The sequence below is a fragment of the Dermacentor andersoni genome, chromosome 8 (genome assembly GCF_023375885.2).
Source record: "Dermacentor andersoni chromosome 8, qqDerAnde1_hic_scaffold, whole genome shotgun sequence".
Taxonomy (NCBI): domain Eukaryota; kingdom Metazoa; phylum Arthropoda; class Arachnida; order Ixodida; family Ixodidae; genus Dermacentor; species Dermacentor andersoni.
Window position 1 is genome coordinate 83,179,101 of NC_092821.1, and position 8,543 is coordinate 83,187,643.

Consider the following 8,543-nt stretch of genomic DNA (forward strand, 5'->3'; position numbering starts at 1 on the left):
CTTTATATTGAGGCTCTAATTGCATGGTGTAATATGGAGAAGAGGTTATGAAAAGTTAAATTCTTCTTTATGTCTAGAATTTCGTTATACTGAGGTTTAACTGTATAGAGATTTGAATTTATATACCTTGTTGTGCAGCTCCTTGGGTCATGGTTTCTATGACTATGACTCTGTATCTGTTGCGTAGGAAACCTCTCTCACCCTGTTTCCCTATGGTTCTCCTTTTGGAGGAGGCCCCCTTTTGATGCTATCCTTGTTCCACTCTTGGCCCACATCATTTCATAATCGAGGCATCTAAGGCCACAGTTCCTTATGCTATGCAGCTCTGACATCATGCGTACCATACAGAATTGTACATGAGCCTGAGCCCATGCATAACCATTCTTCTGATCAAATGTTAATTTTTAGACTGACGTCCTTTCCTCTTGCATGACAGTTAGCTCTGCTGTATTGTTGCTGCTCTCTCATGTACGTATACCAATAAATTATCTTAGTCAATTTCTTCTTGAACATTGAGTCCAATCTTTGCCAACTTAAGTGTGTGTTGAATGTTAATTTTTTAAGACCTGCCTTCACAATCTGCCTCCACCTCATCTATTTTAGCATCCTCAATTCAGTCACTTCTCCATCCTGACTTCTAGGTGACTTTATTAAACTTGTTTAGGTTCCATACAGTATTGCTGGTCATGTATTGTCTTATAAGTTTATTAGACAGTGAAAATCTTCAACTTGACTGGAACCTGTGTAACATAAATATCACAATGCATCTTTTCAGTTTTTCCAAACTATGTCAATTCTGCTGATTCTGTGGGCTGTCCAAATTTTCCATGTTGGTGTTTTCAGTTATCATTGAACCAAGGTATCCGTCTTCTCTATGGTTTACCCTCAAGGCTTCCCTTTCATCTACTCTGAGAAATTGGCATGCGGCTACCAGATGTGGGCAGCTTGCCTCACAACACATGCACATGCTCAGCTACTTTCGCCAACCTTTGTGCTAGATGTCAATCAGCATGAGCGAAGCAGTGAGAATGGGGAATTATGAAATTAAGGCAGAGGTTCGAGCATTAAGGGAATTCATACTTATGAGGTGAGTACATGTGAAGAAAAGTATTCAGAAATGTTGGGAATTTGCAGTTTCTTGTTTATTGGTCTATTAAACTCTCCCTAGCTATTTCAGTTATTTCATCATGTGTTGCAATTTTTAGTTGCAATATGTTTTTCTTAAGTGCTGCCACACTTACTACTAGAAGTTTGAGAACCTATATTTCTTATTCACTTGGTTCATTCATACCTACAAGCAGCAGTCTTTTCACTTTACATCAGCTATTGAATGCAATGCCCAGATATGTTCTCAGTCTACTTCAGTGGGAGTCACTAACACAGTGAATGATCATGAAGCATGTGTGTTCTTAGGAAGTGCCTTCACGTGATGCAGCTGTAAGTTAAGGTAGGGGATGCTTTGGAAAGCATGTTATGTGGCTTACATGATAATTATTTTATGCCAGAAAGCACACAAATATTCGTGTTTATTTCTGGTGTTCTTCTTCCTTAATTACCTCCTTGATTCAGCGCATATATATGAAGCAAGAGATCCTGGCTTGTTCTTTGTTTACATTAGCAAATTACATTAATCATATAATAGCACACTTTACATAATTGAGCACACTAAAAGTCACTTGGCGAGCAAAACATGTACTTGTCTATTTGAATATCCCAGCTTAATGTTTTAGTGTGTGCAGTTTGGACGTGATCCTTCAGAAGCACTACATCTGCTTCAAGTATATGAGGTATAATTACTTTTGCTTAAAAATAATCCTAATCTTCCTTGATAGCTGTCCTTTTTTTTACTAGACAATATAAGCATGGCGCTTAATTCGAAGATAAATATGCCTGCGGTAACTGTATGCATCAGTGTTTGACTATTCGTTACCTACTATTCCTATTAGAAAAATTTATTTGCCAACCTCCAATTATTTGCATTGAAGTAGTGAAGAGTTTGATGGCAGCCTGTCTGGTTTGGTAAAAAGAGGCACGGTAAGTAGTTTAAAATTAGATGCCAGCCGTAAAAATGAAAAATAAGAACTGGTTCAACTGGAGCTTTGTTCACAACCTTTGTGAACAAGGCTTTCAAGTGGGAGCCGAAACATCTATCTTGTATGCCCGATCTTCATTTGCTTATTATTATTATTTGAATTCATCTAGCCCTAAAGAGGTGGCAATTTATTTCGGATACTACTCTTTGCATTTTGTTTCCATTGCTGAGTTGTTTTTTTTTAAAGTAACTTCATGCACCACACAAGTGCAACTCAAACATTTTCATTCTTTCAAGGACGTCACAACTAGTGGAAGGTATTCTGTACTAACATAATTATTTTGAGATTTCCAGTAAATATGTAGTCCTCATAAAAAGTACCTAAATAATTTTGGCCTAAGCGGTTATACATTAACCATGTAGGCTTCATCAACTTCTGATATCACTTGGTCTTGGCAAACTTGTGAGCTGACAAGTTTGAGCATGCAGTCACTTCCCTCCATATTTGTTTCGATGAAGGCTTGCCCTTTGGTGCTACTCTGGATCCACCCCCGTTTCCTGTGATTACCACTACGGGCTTCAAGGCACACACCCTCAGGAAAACTTTTCATGCACAAACCTGGTTCTTTCACACTTTTACTAAGACAGACATTGAAAGCAAGGATGGCATAGCAGGCATGTTGGTTACAGAAGTACTTTATTAAATAGCTTTGTAAGTATTCATCTAGTGGACATGTCCATATCCTCTTCTGCTGAAGTGCAAATTAGCTGGGGGAGCATGTCTCCTTCTCATGCATACGCCAGCCCAGCCAATCAGAACTTCAGGAGCGGATGAAATGGACATTTCCACTAGGTGGACACAGAATACATCCCCTGTTCTCTGTCCTATCTTTCCACCCTTCTCCATGTATTTTACTCAGTAAACTACTGGTTCAGCATGTTGGTCATCTTAATCAATCTTCCAGTAGCTCAGCACTTAAAAGGTATACAATACAAATAAGGCACTGTAAACCCAAGCAGTTAGGCTGGCGATTGCTGCTGTTATGCACCATACAGGCTGAAGCAATGGCTTCACCGTAGCTTTCTAAGTTAACTTTACTGAACTTTGAATTTAGAGAAAACAGAATATAAAAACAGACTAGCATTTTTTTTATGCGCTTCACCACGCTGCTTTTTTGTGTTACTAAAATAAGTATATTGAACCTAAATGAAGTAAAAAGACAAGGAAATTGTGTCACTAATTTCATTTCACTGTCTTTTTAAAAGTATAGCAAGATGTTTTAATTGCATTACGAGTTGTTACTTATGTTTTGATCTTAATGTTCATTTCTCATGCTCCAAATAGGGCTACAACTGTTCCCTCATCCACAGCTATCAAGGCCTTATGGCAACCTTGGAAGCTCTCTGAACTGAGTAAATGCTATGCATTGCATAATTTTTTTAAACATTTTCATGGGTGCCTTTAACCTCTATAGTTCCTCATTAAAGCCAGCATCTCTCTTGTGGCCACCTTTAAAGACCTTGTAGTAATGTATACCTAACAAGAAAGATGGGTGCTTTGTAGTGCTAGTATGCTCTAAGTAAATCGTTTTATGCAAAAATTGCTGACATAATTGTCTGACAAATACTGCATCATGTTTGCTATTTTGCCTTCTGTTTCAATTTCACTGCATCTATACATTTTACCAGTGCATGAGTAGGGTTCAAGGCTGTTCTTTAAAATGCTCATGAGCACTTATCATGATCAGTTCCCCATATAAGTGGTTTTGCTGAAGAGAATACACGAATATGAGCAAAATTGACATGGAACCAACATATAGATAACGTCTACATGACTGCCTATCAAAAGTTATATTTTCTTAGAAAAAAGAACTGGAACGTGCATCGCGTAATGTAAAACTTATTGCATACACCACCTTCATTAGGATGATACTAGAATATTCAGCGTTGTTTGGAGTCCCCATCAAGTGACGCTTAAGAGGAAGTTGGAAAGAGTCTGGCGGCGCGTTTTATTTGTTCGACATAACGAAGGAAGGAATCGGTCACGCTTATGTTACAGCGTTGCAACTTCGATCTTCTTGAGGTACGTAGGAAAAAATATAGGCTGAAGGTGCTTTATCAAATAATGCAGGATCAACTTAAGATTGATAAGCTCAAATATCTACATGCTCCAGACAAAAGATACCCGCGAACTAACCACGACTACGTCATAAAGCCGGAGCATACCAACAGTGATACATATCGATACTCATTTTTCCTGGATGCGATAGAAATGTGGAACCAATTGCCAAACGCTATTGTTAGCCTAAAAGATGTCACCGACTTTGAAAATGCTGCTGAGGCATATTTATGGGAGTTTTCGATTTAGTTTTGAAGTGCCAAGTGATATGTGCGACTTGATATTCATTGTACGTATTTTGATAAACGTCAGAAGTGTGCTGAACAGCATTCAAGTGAACATCTTATTAACTGTGAATTGACAAGTGTTAAGCAACTTTACGTACATTGACATTGTCCATATTTGATTTATGTAATTGTATTGTCCTCTCTGTTATGACCCTCTATGAGGGTTGACAGTATTAATAAATAAATAAATAGACAACGAGGAATGTGGGTAAGAACACTTTATTTTCAGCACACGTTTTTTTAATGAACTGCTGTTATACTGCTAAAATCTGCACATTTAATAAAAGTACACTGCTCTGCTTCATCACTCCATGCTAAGTGCAAGTATCCTGTACCAGGAAGTCAAACCAAGATGTGGGATGTTCAGTCTGTAAAAATAAAAACAAGTTTGAAACATTAACGTGCAAAAACTAAAGCACACTCAAGAAAATAAACACAGCACAGGAACATATCCAATGAATCAGAATTACCTTTGAGAGCAAACATATAGTTTCTATGGCACAGTGAAGAAACCTTATTCCTCCGGCTTTTTTTGAGCGCGAGAAAATATGAAAGTGCATGCGTTCTCCCCATATTGTGTATCTGTCACCTTTTCACAGGCAACAAAGATGTTGTCTCAGTGTGCCCAACTGTCTTTGCATATCCATTTCTCTGCTCTCATACCATGATACCTACAGTTAAAGGCTGTAGCAATGTGCTGTTGAACATGGCATTGTAAGTTAGATAAATGCACAACACATTCATGTGCTAATCGTGATTGTAGGCGAGATAAATAAAAAGAAGGTATGTAAATAAGAATGTTCCCTAATAAGCTATGCAGAAGTGCTCTCCCGTTTGGACAGAAGCTGAGCACAACTTCAGTGAACAAGAAGCCAACTTATACAGCATTTAAAATCTAGGTTCTAAATATGCTACAGATTTTTCTGAAATCATGGTCGAAAATGTAGGTGTTAAAGGTGACAAACATTTAAACAGGTCTCTGTTCGGACTGGTAATGCTATGTGTCGCCTAGTTTGATAAAATATGCCGTATCACTGGTCTCCCAAGCTAAGGCTGCTGTCCAGTTGCCAGTGCAAATCACTCAATTATGTCTAGGGCACGTTTGAGCAAAAGGCAGCCAAGATTACTGTGCCACTGAGGTCTATTTCCTGACATCTGATTTCTTCTCAGAAAGTGACCTCTCTAAAAAAAACCTTCACAACAAAATAACCCAAACCTTTCTTGAGAAAAGCCACCACACTGGTCCTTAAACACTAATTACACAGTGGCTCTTTGTGATGTAATGTTATGTACGTCAGCACCTAACGAAGTACAGGAAAATTTAATAATGGCAGCGTGACAGGTACACAAAAAAGTAAAGGGATAAAACATCACATAGGCTGCCATCAGTGTTCATATCTCCATTTCAATGTGGATGTTTTTAGCAGTGAATACATGTTCTCATTAAACTGAGTCATATTATTACAAAAGCGAAGGGCAAGGGTCTTTACATTCTAAACTGACAAATGTGCTTTATTACGATTCACCACAATACAGGAGGTGTTTTGCAGTGAACCATCACATAAGGTTTTGGCTAACTACGGCGGGCGTGTCCTGCAGCGGGGCCTCTTGTGTATTGCGGTAAAGCGTATTATTGTGACAAGAGCTAACCTGGCATGTATGGCTTTAGCCAACAAAAGTTCTCAAGACATCATGCATCCTGCCACGAAAATCTGCTTTGATGAGAGTGGAACATTAGGTTAGTCGCTGATGGAAACCATACATTCCAGATTCACGTAAATCTTTCCCAATAACGGCATGCTTCACCGCAACACACAAATATGTTGCGGTGATAACGGTGGTCGGACAGGCTGGTGCAAATGTTTCGACAGGGGAGCGTGCCTTCATCAGGGCAACTGCTTTCCTTGGCAGTTTTCATATACGTGAGTCCCCCAAACTCCCAACAGGGGAGATTTACCTGGACCTTTGCCAAGAGACGTACTGACAAGCGTTTGGTAGTGGCTGGTAGAGATGCAGGAGTCTAAAAAGCGTTGCGAAATTCGGTTCCGTAAGGTTAGCTTCACCGCAATACAAATATGTTAAGCGGTAGGACATACAAAATATGTTGCGGTGAATCATAGCAAGGGTACCTGGCCTTTGATGCAAAGCAGCTTCCCAAGAGGCACGGTAATCCCGTGGCTAGTTATGCAGTTCCCCGCATGCGAGTGAGTTCCCTGCGTTCGGCGGTTTCCCAGTGACATACAAAATTACATTGATTGACTGTGTTGTAAATGGGCGACGGCACTATATGCTGATGCAAGAGCGTCGTTTCGCTTTCCAAAACTGCGCTCGGCTAAAGAGAACAACCTTGACTCGCATATGACCAAAGCAGTTGAACAGGAAACTACGAAATTACGTAGCTATTATGGAAGAAATCAACAGCTCAGAAAAAAATGGCCGTGTAAACATTAACTGGCTTACGAGGTCGACAAACCAACGGTTCAAAGCATCACAGCCACGTCCGAAATAGCGCTGAAGGCCGGCCAGTACACTTAGGCGCCTCGGCGCGCGTAATGTAACAGGAGACGGCAGGTGCACGCGTACATCATTAAGGAACACATATTATTTATGTCGGTGAAAGCGGTCACTCTTCAGTTCTGACATGCTTCAACGCGTAACACTAGTCTACTGCGGCGAAGCTGACTTCAGGACGCCGATTTCTTCAACTCATCTAGCGAGGCAGGTCCGTTTATCACGCTTGGCAACGTTTGACATTTTCTGCCTTAATTTCGTTTGTTCTTTTTAATTTTCTTATCACAGTGACCCTGTATCACGCAGTAGCAGAGCTAGTGCCGCGTCTTAACTGCGTTAGGAAAGGCAAGCGTGTATGCAGCAGGCACGGCGGCATTGGCTCTTGTTTGGAAACTTCAAGAGACGCTCTTCCGCGCAGCGATGTCATTTGTATTATTAAAAGAATGCAGGTGATGATTAAATGAGCCGCAGCAAAGCTGTAAAAAAGCAGTAGTAATGCTGTTCTAAGATCCTCTCGCTCGAGCGAGATGGTCTTAGAAAAAAAGCGCGATGTAACGCGATCTGACGGAACAGCTCGTCATGCCAGTGTTTTCTTACGTCCTCGTTCTTTCGCGCATCCTCCCCTGAACCAGACTACTGAATGGTTCGGTGCACGCACTGACGATCCTGACGGAGGCAATACCACTCACATGAGCAGCTCCATATAAGATGCCACGGCCCATTCCACATGCCGGCTGCAATTTGACGCGGCCAGGAGGCAAAATATGCGCACAAGGTACCTAATGGTAACGCATCAAACTGCTCACAGCCCCAATCCTTTATTACACGCATATAGCGTGGAAAGATGAATTACTCACGCTCTAAGTGGGCATGGAATACGGACCGTTTCGCAGCGCAGCCGGCTCCGTAAGACGGCCGCCATGGAAATGAGCGGATGTGACATCATGGGTTATAGCGGACGTGACGTCATGGGTGAACGTAGACATTTCGGGCACCTTTCGTCTGCTGTGCCCCGGGCACAGCAGACACGGCCGTTCTTAAATGAACGTACGAGACCTGCAGGCTTGGAACATGAGAAGACGACAGTTCGGCGAGGCTCAAATAAATCACGTGCTTCTTGCAAGGCGAGTAACGAGAGCAGCCGCAGATACAGCGATTAGCGTTGATACTGTTGCGGCTGTTGCTGAATCTGAAGCTCTTTGAAGTCAATGGTTATAGCGGCTGCGCGCTGCGATCTCAAAGCGCGTTCATTCTTTGATATCTCTTACCACGGACATTGGACAAAAGACTATATTTGCTTTACGGACAGAGGGTACGTCGCAGAAAATTCGAAGACCTCACCGTGTATGTTTGTAGCGTGTGCGCGCTTGCATCCTACGGTTCCCACAGTGCGTCCGATGCTCGAAGGTAGCATCGTCGCCTGTCGGCACCTGTCTTATCGATGGCCGCGCTGCCGCCGTGTCTACTTTTGGGGAACTCCACATACGCGTAGTCACCGTGTTTGCAAGTGAATTTCGCATTCTTCTGCTCTCTGAAACGTGCTCATTTCGGATCGTACCAATGGTTATGTCATCTAGTGTAGTTAAAACGACGA

General features: G+C 41.4%; 1 long non-coding RNA gene across 1 annotated transcript; it reads right to left on the minus strand.

Annotated features, from left to right (window-relative positions):
- Positions 1–4,641: 4,641 nt before the first annotated feature.
- Positions 4,642–7,972, minus strand: LOC126538714 (uncharacterized). Its single transcript, XR_007601125.3, has 2 exons — positions 7,807–7,972; positions 4,642–4,806 (listed from the first exon to the last, which is right to left on the minus strand). It is a non-coding gene; the product is annotated as an uncharacterized lncRNA (long non-coding RNA).
- Positions 7,973–8,543: the final 571 nt, after the last annotated feature.